This window comes from Mus caroli, unplaced genomic scaffold, assembly GCF_978045245.1.
Source record: "Mus caroli unplaced genomic scaffold, Mus_caroli_1 scaffold_5, whole genome shotgun sequence".
Lineage (NCBI taxonomy): Eukaryota > Metazoa > Chordata > Mammalia > Rodentia > Muridae > Mus > Mus caroli.
The window spans coordinates 116,134,887-116,147,619 of NW_028227260.1; the positions used below are offsets into that span (position 1 = coordinate 116,134,887).

The following is a 12,733-nucleotide window of genomic DNA, read 5'->3' on the forward strand; positions in this document are numbered from 1 at the left end:
AAAAATCAGTACTAATTTTTATTCTAGGATAATGAGTTCAAATATATAATAATTCTATTGGCTATATTATAATTGTGCTAATTTTTACCTACCAAGTCAGTCAGTAGCATGGTCCCAGTCTCATTTCTGTTGTTATACAAGACATAAATAAATGATCTGTTTATGAAGGTTCTTTCTCAGAGTCTGAAACCATATTCATCTCATATTCATTCTTAAATGTGATTTCTGGGAAAAGATAATAAACATGAAAACCGAATGGGGAGAATATAGGGAAATAATCTCCCTCATTCCACTGATACGACTGAGTACTGACACACTCTTGCTGACAGACCTTTAAGGAGTGCAGCAATAGTTGAAATATGAAAACCTCTGGATCCAGCAACATAACTTCCTAAAACTGGCACAGATAAACTAACTGGACAATATAAACAATTTTATGCAGCCACAATTTTTGTGTATACATATTTATGTCTTGGGTACACATGTGTGTACAAGTATGTATATGTGTGTGAGCCACATATAACCTTGGACTATTATCTGTCTCATCTCTTCAACAAGTATGATGCACTACAAGCCAGCTTTTATATGTGGGTTCTGAGCCCCAAACTCATGTTCATGCTTGCATGACAAGCACTTTACCAACTAAGCTATTTTCCCAGCTACCAGCCTAGAAAAAAAAAGGGGATTGACTTAAAAGACCATGGTTATTTGTCTCAATGGGCAAACATCCAAGTTCAAGAAAATAAAATAAAGGCTTAGCATCAATGATTCTTGAAACTAAATGACACATAGGACTGAAGATATATAACTCGGTTGGTAGAGTGCTTGGCTAACATGCATGCAGTCCCTGGATTCACTGATCCCAATGGGCACAATGGCACACACCTGTAATCTCAGCACTCAGGAGGCAGCATGATCAGACACCTAGGCCATTCTCAGCTACATAGCACGTTTGAGATCAACCTGGTATACATAAGATATTGTGTTAAAAAAAAAAAAAGGAGATGGGGAGATGGCTCAGTAATTAAAAGCAGTTGCTGTTTTTACAGAGGACCGGGATTTGGTTGCCAGCAACACACATCAGGCAGGTAGTGTCAAAGGCCCGTCTAGCCACTTTGAGCTACATGTATGGTACACATTATAGATAAGCAAGCACACATATACACATAAATATTTTTTTAAAGAGACACACATTTCCTTTTTTGCTATTTTTTAAAAACCTCTATCAAATAAATTTATGATTGTTATATGAACAGTAGTTTGAAAGGTCACAAAATTAGAAAATATTATGTGTTCAATAATTAAATGATCAGAAAAGCAGGAAGAAATAGAAAAAACAAGCTATAGGTAAATGTTGGATTCTTTAACACATTTATTTTAAATCTTATTTCAAACTCCATGAGTGCAGAGAAATGTATAATTTGCTTTGTTGAGGTTGTACTCCCCATATAGGTTTTTACATGTGAAAAATCTGGTTTTGTTTTTCTAATAAGTGTAATAATTTCTAGAACAAAATGAAAAAAAAATCATCTGGCAAAAGAGAGTCCAAGGAAATATAGAAGCACAGCAACAAAACTACCAGGAATAAACTTATCTGCAGGCACACACTGGTCATAAATTATGTTTTTGTTTTCCTAGAAAAAGCAAGAGAACGGATGGAAAACCCGTCTGAAAATATAAAAGCTTTCAGACAAATCTGAACGACTTAGAAGAAAATGGGAAAAAATAGAAATGTACAGTGAGATGATTTCCATGAATACCAAAAGAAAACCAACAACCAAACAACAAAAGTAAAAACCAAACCAAACCGGAAACAAGAACAACAACACAACAAACAGTTTAGTTGGAAGCTATGAGGTGTGGTAGCCAGAAGAGAGAAGATGACTTCACTACAGAATCTTAGGTGCACCAGTCACCTCACAATGACAGCACCTATTGCCCCACGAAGCTTACTGTTACCATTGTGTGCTGTAGCTAAGGGAATGAAACGAAACAAGTAGGGTAAGAGCTCTAGAGCAGGTGAACCATTGGGACAGTGGAATACAGAGATCTGAAAATGAGGGTGTCTTGCTTTTCCGTATGAGGGCCATGGCATAGTTGCTATTGACCTTAGCAACTGGGAGCTGCAAGAAAGTTCTGAGCTCCAATCAAGACACATAGTTTGCCTCTGAGGCAGAGAACCTCAGGTAGGAAGGTCAAGAGGCCTGAGAAACTGAGGCTCAGACCTCACGTGTTTTCAGGAAGGTCACTAACAAAAAAGGTTCAACTAAAACTGGCTTTTTAAACCCCCACAAAGAAGCTGGGATCCAGGTTCAAAATAGTTCTGCTGTGCTCAGCTGGATTCCAGCTCACCTAGCTCACCTAAGCTCAGGCTGGACTCTGCTAGATTCAGGAAGGCTTTGCTCAGCTGGATTTACCAGGAATCTGTTGGACAGGGTAAGACTTGGTTGGATCTGGCTTGGCTCTGTTAGGTCTCAGTTTGTTTGGAAGGCAAGCTCTAGCTGCTAGATTTGGCTTGACTAGGCTAGGCAAGGCTAGGCAAGGCTAGGCAAAACTCGACTAATCCGGTTTGGCCTTTGATTCAGCTAGTCTGGAACTTGGCTGTGTTCGGCTAATTTCGGCAAAACTCGGCTCGCCTACTCTGCATTCAGCTAGGCTTGGCTTGGCTGGGGTGGGACTGGGCTAGATTCAGCCGGAATTGGTTAAACTTGGATGGGACTAAGTTAAGTTCGGTTAGGCTCCATTTGATTCGTCTGGGTGCATCAGGACTGGGACTCGGCTAGTCTCCAGAGGGACTTGGTTGTGTTCTGCTTCGCTCGGCTTAACTGGATTGACTCGGCTGAATTCGACGGAATTCGGCAAGGTTCGGGTATCCCGGGCAAAGCATTATGGGGCTTGGCTAGGCGGGCTTCAACTTTTCGCCTGAGCTCGGGAATGAATCAGGCGTGCTCAGATAGGCAACTCTGAGCTCTGTGGTTATGGTGGCTTCATGGGACTAGCTTAACACGCTGAAAATCTTGAAATGAGAATCGAGAACTGTGAGGAAACAGTGGATAGGTACTTTCCAACTGGCTCAGGCGTTTTTTTTTTTTTTTTTTTTTTTTTTTTTTTTTCCTCCCCTGTAGGTCTTAGTAGCTCTGTGATGGCTGGTGGTTATCATTGCAGCAGAGAAAGCAACGAAAGTCCCAGGAGTGACTAGGTGAGTTTCTGGACATTAGGAAGGACACCTGACCTCAAGGTTGTCGCGGCTTGGCTTTTACCATCCAAAGGAAATTCTTACTCTCTCTGCCTTTCCCTTAGGTCAAAGAGCACTTGCATCCTTTGGCGCCCCTCCTTCACCCTCGAACTGCCTGGCTTTTCTCTTTGGAGGACTTGCAGGGATAGTAGGTGTTGGGTGTAGGCTTTTATTTATTGGCTGATCTGGCACCGTTTAACTCTCAACGTTTCCAGGGCCAGGCCAAAATAGAGCAGGATAACTCGTTCTGAACAGACTTTGAGAGGGCACAAAACAAATCGCCTGAATGGGAGATGGCTTTGAACAGCCACAGACATGAATTGGCAGGAGGCCAGGAACTATCTAGACCACACTGGTGCATACCAAATGGAAACACCTAAATTGTATGCCTGAAGACATCATACCATTTCACAGAGAAAGATGCTAACTCCGATGTTTTCTGAGTACAACTTCCAAGTTTCAGTCAACAAAAAAGCCTCAGAAACAGTTTATCACAGTTCTTCACAAGACTACTCTCCATGGGGAGAAACATTAGATAGAAACTGATTCATGAACCGAATCAAGAGGTGTTTCCCCAGCCTTATGCTTTAAAACATATTATAAAGTTGTAAACACACACATGCACACATTCTCTGAAATTCTCTGAAGCTTATTTACAGTTAATACTCCCCCTATCGCCTGGTCAGCTGTCTGTCTCTAGGTGATTTTCCTAGGTATTTCATATGAGCAAACTAATACAACATGTAGTCTTTCATGACTGGCTTCTGTTACTTACTAGAGTGTTTTCAAGGTTCATTCATATTATAGTATTATCAATTATCTGCTCTTCCCTCCCCCAGCCCCCGCAGACTAAAGTTCCACTATATAGGAAATACTGAATTTTGTTTTGTTTTATTTTTCCATTCATCAATTGAGGGACATTCTGAATTTTTGTATATTTTGGTTATTGTGGCATGTGTGGACATTGATGTAAAAGTTTTTGTTTAAACATCTATGTAGATCTATTTAGCCATTATGGATATGCATGTAGGAGTGGAATGGCTCTCCCGTCTGGGAGCTAAATGTTTAGTTCTTCCAAACTGCTTTCCCATGTGGCTGTTTTCTGCAGAAACAGCAAATGAATGCGCATTCCAATTTCTCAGGAACTGTAACCGGTGCAGGTCCAGTTCTGCTGCTTTTGGGGCATTCTAGCACTGGTGTGCACCAGGTTGGAATGAAAAGAACAAAGCTTGCCCAGGCAGAGCATCCCTACCTTGAGTGTCAGGGAGAAAAAAGCCTTCTCCAATACAGTTTTCAGTGTTATAGCTGTCTTTATTTGGGGATAATAATGGCTATATGAACCTTTCAGAGTGGGTGGGGGCTTTTCAGATAGACTCTATAGGTTGGTACTGAGGTGCTGGAAATGCCTTATTTGCATGAGGAGAAATTCCAGATGCTTCCTGCATGTGTCCTTCTAGGGAGAGAGGAAGTTAAACCTGTCATTTGGGCACCAGGCTAAGTGACTACCTCAGTGGTGGTGGAGGTGAGTGTTGCAAAAATACATGTACAGGAGCATGCAGGCCCAGAACAGGGAGGGAGAGACCCTCATTCCTACCAGTCTAAAGATGAGATTTTCAGCGTTTGGACATGTCTCAACCTCGCTCTTACTCCAGACTGTTTCCCCCAGTCACACTTGCCCCCGACACCAACACTTTGGGGCCTTGTCTTTTATTTTATATTTCAATGAGATATGTACTTGTCTAGACTGCATTTTTTTTTTTTTTTTGGCCATTTGGTTTGCCTAGTTGCACCTTGTCTTAATGAATGCCTTGTCAATGTTATGCAAATTAGGAGCTGAAATTGCCCATGGATGCAGAGAGTACATGGTTCCACTAGGGGGAGAGAAACAAGAGAGTAGTGTGGTAAGTGCCCTGTGGGCTGCCAGACAGAAGAAAGTATTAAGTGTGTGCACATGTGTGTAGGGAGTCATATGACTTGGCAGGTAAAGGCTCTTTTGCCACCAAGTCTGATGATTTTAGTTTGATCCCCTGGGATGTACACGGTAGAGGCAGACAGCTGACTCCTGAATGTCCTGTGACCTGCACATGTGCTATGGTACATGCCCATGTGCACACACACACACACACACACACACACACGTGTGTGTGCACAAATAATATTTAATAAAATAAAAGATATAGAACACAGTAAATTGATTTTTTTATTCAGACATAAGAAAAATGTAGGGGCTGGTGAGATGGCTCAGTGGGTAAGAGCACCCGACTGCTCTTCCGAAGGTCCAGAGTTCAAATCCCAGTAACCACATGGTGGTTCACAACCATCCGTAACGAGATCTGGCGCCCTCTTCTGGAGTGTCTGAAGACAGCTACAGTGTACTTACATATAATAAATAAATAAATCTTTAAAAAAAAAGAAAGAAAGAAAAATGTAATCATGACATTTGCTGGAAATGGACAGAAGTATATAGAGGGTTTTTTTTTTTTTGTTGTTGTTGTTAAGTAAAACACAAAAATATTTAAAAAGTGAAATACTGCATTTTCCCCTCACATGTGGAATCTAATTGTGTGTGTGTGTGTGTATGTGTGTGTGTGTGTGAGAGAGAGAGAGAGAGAGAGAGAGAGAGAGAGAGAGAGAGAAAAGTAGAAAGGGGAGACTATGAAATGAGAGGGAGCAGTCTTAAAGGAGGAAGGAAGAGGGACAGGGGAGTAATAGAATATGTGTTACAGGAAAATAGAAGGGAGGGCATTAGCACCAAGGACTGGGGGCTAGCAAGGGGTAGTGAAAGACAGTGACAAATAAAACAACATGTACTGACATACATGTATAAAATATCATAATGAAGCCTATTACTTACTAATGGGTTTAATTAAACACATTCAGGTTTTTTGTTTTGGTTTTGGTTTTAAGAGAACAATTTTATACCCGTTATCTGTGCTCAGAAGTAGCCACATTCTTCTCTTAACACTTTGAATATCTACATTTTTATATTTAAATGGAATGTTTTCATTTGAGGCATGAAATAAATGAATCCTGATGTTTGCTGATTTTTCCCTTTTAGATTTTCTGTGTATGGGTGTTTTGCCTGCATGTGTGTCTGTGCACTGTGTGCATGCAGTGCCTGCACAGGCCAAAACAGGGCATTGGATCTTTGGAACTGGAGTTACAGAGGGTTGTCAGCTGCCATGTGGGCACTGGGAACTAAACCCTGGTCACAATGGTCTACCTTCTGCCAGTTAAAATGAGACCTACATAGACGCTATGTAGCAAGTACCTGAAGACAGTAGGTATTTTAAAGGATTTGCCTAGGAACTGTTTTTCCCAGGTACTGTAGTGTTGTTCCCACTCAGGGTGTTCAGGTGCTGCTACGTACAACATACCAGATTGAAGGATGAATCAGAGCACTGAAGGAGGCACTGTAAGATCCCAATCCAGCTGGAAGTGGTGGTGGTGGTGGTGGTGGTGGTAGTTAAGGCCTTCTCTGAAGATTTTAGTGTTACAGCTCTCTTAGATGATATTCATTGAAATGGATTTTAGTGTCGCAGCTCTCTTAGATGATCTTCAGTGAATCAGCTTGTAAACTTTATTGGGGTGAACCAAGGCTAAATATGAACCTTGGAGAGTGGGAAGGAATTTTCAGGATGAAAGTAAATCATTGGTTACAGTTTAAAGTACCCGGAATGCCTCATTTGCATGGAGAGGCATTCCAGGAATCCCAGGTCCTTGCTTGGGAAAGAGGAAGATGAACTTGTAGATTTGCCAAGGACTGCATGACCTTCCTCAGACAGAGGGTATACAGGGACTGAGCTCCCTTGACAAGGTCAGAGAAGGGGGAAGACCTGCTGGTTAAGAGAGTCCTCCATTTTCTATGGAGCTCAGAGGAGCTATCTGGTCATGGTAGACTGTGACCTTAATTAGCAGGGTTTCCCAACACTGTAGTGCCATGCAGCTTCAGGAATTCAGCATACCTCAAGGCAAATGTCCACTAACAGTAATGTTATTTTCACCCAAACTTGTGAAGTAGCAGCAGAGTCTCAGAAGCAGTATGCTATAACAGGAATTGACAGTCAGAATGGGAAGTGTAAGCTAAGAATGTTTTTCTTTTCTCTTTTTTCAAAGAATTCCTTTACAGTCATTTTGTTAATAGAGAATAGCAGTTTTCCAGTGCAATGCAACACAATGTTAATCTATTGCATTTGTTTCTGTAGTAGACCTCCTGAATTATGAAACCTTATAGAAATTATCAAATATATTTGGAATTGCATGTAATAATTTGCAATACACACACACATATATATGTGTGTATATATATGTGTGTATATATATATACATATATATATATATATATATATATATATATATAACCATGTAACTTCCTCATACTGGTATATATTATATATTATACTTATATTTGGATTTTTGACTAAAAATCTATGGAAACGTTCAGACATTGTCTGAATACATGTGTTATGTCAGTGCTTTTGCCTTTTGGCCCCTAACTGTAAAACCACTGTCTGGCCTTCACAGAAAGATTTACTGACTTTTGCTTAATAGAATGAAAGGAGAAATGGGAAGCATTGCCATGTTTTACATTTTATTTTTTTACTTTTTATTATTTGGAGATAAGAGATCATGGGTCAACACAATAAATTCTAGGATTAAGCCACAATTCCTTGAGATGTTGACTCCATTTATTACTGTTATCATCATCATTATTATTATTTATTATTGTTGTTGTTGCTTTGGGAAGGATTTATCATCTCCTAAATGGCCAAGACAGATCTGAGAGGAGGAGTGGCACTAGGCAAGCTGCTGTGATCAGCTCCCCTAGAGGCAGTTATTGAGGGCTCCTTAGCTGCTGGAGAGGGAACCTAGGACAAACTTAAGGAAGGACAGGATCAGGGTGGGACAAAGACTGGGAAGGGGGAACTCCAGGGGAAGAGCATTAAAGCAGGGATGCTGGAGTTGGGCATATGGCAGGCAGAGACAGACAGGACAGCAGGATGGGGCATGGGAAGGGTGGGGGATGTCAGTCATGGCTTTTCTAGCTGGACATCCAATATGGAGCCTGTCCACGTCCTGGAGTCTGCTACAGATATCCTTATACATAGAGCAGTCATCAAGATTCAAGCCCTCTTCTAGTATGTCTTCTCCATTCTCATTCAGCCATCACTTCCTGAATAGCAGCAGTGTCGCTGGTACCATTGCACAGAGTAGCAAGATGATCCCCTCAGCTGTGATGATGAGACTCTTGGTGACTTCCCCCGTGTCCAGGAAGGGCCTAAGGACTGGCTCATGCACTTGAGGTAAGTGCTACAGGAGTATTTTGATATGTTGTTTTCTTTCACTTGACACCTGCACATGTCCCTATGGCTCTTGTTTACTTTGGAGATGCTAAGCGTATCTATGGGACCCAGGCCAGAACCCAACTCCACTTTGTTCATAGCAGCTTTATTTGTAATAGCCAGACACTGGAAACAACGCAGATGTCCCTCAGCTGAAGAAAATATGGTACATTTAGTTTATTATTATTTTTTAGACAGGGTCTCTCCATGTAACCCTGGTTCTCTGAAACTCATTATGTAGACCAGGCTGGCCTCAAACTCACAGAGTATCCCTTCTTCTGCCTCCTGAGTGCTGGGATTAAAGGCGGACACCACCACAACTTGCCAATTTATTTTAAAATTATATGCATGTGCATGTATTTAAGTGCAGGTGCTCTTGAATGTCAAGAGGATCCCCTGGAACTGAAGTTAGAGATGGTTGTGATCTGTCATGTGGGTGCTGGGAATTGAACTTGGGTCCTCTGGAAGAGCAGTCAGTGTGCTTAACCACTGAGCCATTGCTCCAGCACTCCCTTGAGTTTTATTTATTTATTTATTTATTTGAGGCACAGTCTATATTGGGTTCACACCAGGACTCCACTGGTCGTGAGGACCTCTGAGGACTTGCAGATTTTCTTCTCCACATTCTTTTCTGCCTGTTTCCGTAACCTCAAGAGCTGCTTCTTCTTCCAATAGTGCATCTTGGCCTTTTCCTTCTGTTTCTCCTCCAGAGTGGCTGTCACTGCCTGGTACTTCCACCCGACCTCATGAGCCAGAAGCCCCAGGTAAGCAAACTTTCTGGTAGGCTTCAGCTGAACAACCTTGAGGGCAGCAGGGACCACCATCTACTTTTTCTTGTCATAGGGTAGAGGGGTCCCATCCAACACCTCGAGGCGTTCCAGGGCAGCCTGGCCTCTCTCTCAGTCTTGTGGGGCAGCATGCCTCGCACAGTGTGCCAGAAAATGCGGCTGGGGGTTCGGAAGTGGTAGGGGCCTCAAGAGGGGTTGGTATTCATCCGCTTTTCGAGAAAGGCCAAATACTTTAACTTGTTTCTGTAGAAATTTCCAGAAATGATGATGCCATCACAGCGTACGACCACCAACTTCTGGCCCAGACGCACCTGCTTGGCCACAATGGCTGCCAGGCAGTCCAGAAGATTGCCTCGGCCATCCAATACCAGAACCTACCTCTCCTCCATCTTCGGCAGCTGCCTGGGAAACCCTGATTTTTTTTTAACTAAATAATTAACACAATATGTGTGCTACTCTTATATAGAATGACATTTTAAAGGCATTGTGATTATAGTAGCACATAAAAACAAAATTCTTGTACTCAAAAAACAATCTCTCTCTCTCTCTGTTCTTTATTTTGTATAATATCTCATTTTGCTAAAAAAGACTTGGAAGGATGTATGCGAAGTCGCTTAGCGATGCTTTGTGGGTACTTAGAGCACAGTGCAACTTCTTGTGTTTCCTTCTCCCACCTATCCATTTCTCTTCCACTTCCTTCCTGATCCTTTCTTGACAGGGTCTCATGTAGCCCAGGCTGGCCTGAAATACACTGTGTATCTGAGGATGACCCTGCTGCTTTCACCTCCCAACCATTGAGGTTACTGATGTGTGTCACATGGATGGGTTATTTTTTTTTTAATTTTCTAAAATAAACCTATCCTGATTTTGTAACAAACAGACGTTTATTTCCAATTAAAAGGGCAGTGGCTTTTAAGTATTTTTTCATTTTAAAATATAATTATATCATTTCCCCTTCCTTTTCTCCCTACCTTCCTTTCCATGTTTTATCTCTTATCAACTAGTTACTGCTAATATTAGGGGTCAGGGAATTTTCTTTTTTTCTTTTATTAGATATTTTCTTTATTTACATTTCAAATGCTATCCCAAAAGTCCCCTATACCCTCCCCCAGCCCTGCTCCCCTACCCACCCACTCCCACTTCTTGGCCCTGGCTTTCCCCTGTACTGGGGCATATAAAGTTTGCAAGACCTAGGGGCCTGTCTTCCCAATGATGGCCGACTAGGCCATCTTCTGATACATATGTAGCTAGAGACACGAGTTCTGGGGGTACTGATTAGTTCATATTGTTGTTCCACCTATAGGGTTGCAGACCCCTTCAGCTCCTTGGGTACTTTCTCTAGCTCCTCCATTGGGGGCCCTGTATTCCATCTTATAGCTGACTGTGAGCATCCACTTCTGTATTTGCTAGGCCCTGGCATAGCCTCACATGAGACAACTTTATCAGGGTCCCTTCAGCAAAATCTTGCTGGCATATGCAATAATGTCTGTGTTTGGTGGCTGATTATGGGATGGATCCCCGGGGGGGGGTAGTCTAAAGGAGCTATGCAGCAGCAGAGGCGGAAGCAGAGGCATTTGCTTGTATTGTTACTGGTTACTTGTTACTGGTAAACAGTTTTTTAGCCGAGGCTTTTAACTAGGTGTGTTTTTGAAGGAACCAGCAGTAACAGAGGAAGATCTTAGAAGCCCGAAGCCATTGTGTCCATCTAAAGCAGTTCAAGGAAAGAGGATCCTCTGCTTGGGAGTGACCTGATCTGGTATGGGAATTATGGATCTTTGTTGCCTTGATGACACATCAGGCTTCCAACACCGGATGTAATTAATCACGTGACTCCTGCAACCACTCTTCTCTTAATTTTTTCCTGCGTTGTGTATGTACTTGTTAGTATGGCAGTGGAAATGTGGGCATGTGGGTGCATGTACGTGTTGGGGGTGGTGGTGGCTATGCGTTAATAGTGTGGGTGTGGGCATTTGTGCATTTGGGTATACATGTTTATATGTGCATTATGTTGCATGTGAGTGTGGTGTATGTACTTGTTAGTGTGGGTATAAATGGGGAGGTATAAATGTACATGATCAGGTGTGAGCATGTGTGTTTACACTCAGGTGTGTAAGCTCTCTCATGGAATCTGAAGCACAGTGAGTTTCCTAGGCTGGCTGTTCAGTGATCTCTACAGATGCATCTGTCTTTGCCTCCCCAGCACTGGGACTGGAGGTACGTGGCCCCATGCCTGGTCCTTTATGTTAGTTCTAAGGATCCAAGTCAGGCTCTCAAGCTTGCCTAGCATATACTGACAGAGACATCTTCCAAGCTTCTACTTTTTCTCATTCCTTTTATAATTTTTTTCTTTAAAACTTTTTTTTTTTTCAAGATCGGGTTTCTCTATGTAGCTTTGGCTGTCCTGGAACTCACTCTGTAGAACAGGCTGTCCTTGAACTCACAGAGATCTGCCTGCCTCTGCCTCCTGAGTTCTCGGATTATAGGTGTATGCCACCACTGCCTGTCGTACTTTTCTCATTTTGTATAAGATTTTTAATTTTTTTGTTGGTTCTTTGGGAACTTCACTTTAAACATCCCAATCGCACTCATCTCCCCATGCCCACGTACCTTTGCAACCTCCCAGCAGCAGAGAAAAAACAATCTCATAGAAGCTGTAATGTGTCACAGTGTGTCCCACAGTATTCCCTTCTGTTCACACTTCTTTGCTTGATTTTCTTGTTCTAGGCTATGGATCAATAAACTACAGCATGGATCACATCTGGCTCAAGCATCAGTCTTTGGGACACAGCTCCACTTACTTGTTTGCATGTTGTCTGTCACTGATTTTGTAGAATTTCATCACTGTGAAACAGACTGTGTAAAACATACAAAGCACAAAACATTTACTATGTGACTTTAAAGGAAAAGTTTGCAGACTCTTGTTCTACACTCAGCAGAAAACTGTTTCAGTGGGCACTGATGAAGGGGGTGAATGCCCACCTTCGTTTCTCTGAGCAAATTGATGCTTGATTTCTAAGCTTCAGTATTTCCTGATCTGTGTTCTCATTGCAGTTTGCATTTAATGGCCTGCAGGGCTCAGGGAAGGCCAGACTATGACAAATGACAGGAAACTCATCAAGGTACATGCTATCTCGTGAGCCTTATCGGTAAGTAACAAATTGGAGTTCCTTTCACCTAACCAAAATCTACTTACACTTTTTAAACATGTATTTATGTGTTGTGTGTGTATGCATGTATTCATGTGGATGAGTGCACAAGTGCCATGGTGGATGTAGTGGTAGTAGTGGTGCTGAATGTGGTGGTGCTATGTGTTTGTGTGTATGTGTGTGCGTGTTTTGTGGTATGTATGTGGAGTGTGTGTGTATGTG

General features: G+C 42.1%; 1 pseudogene; it reads right to left on the minus strand.

Moving 5' to 3' along the window:
- Window positions 1-9,140: 9,140 nt before the first annotated feature.
- LOC110287440 (large ribosomal subunit protein uL13 pseudogene) lies at window positions 9,141-9,754 on the minus strand (annotated as a pseudogene).
- Between the last annotated feature and the right edge of the window lie 2,979 nt (window positions 9,755-12,733).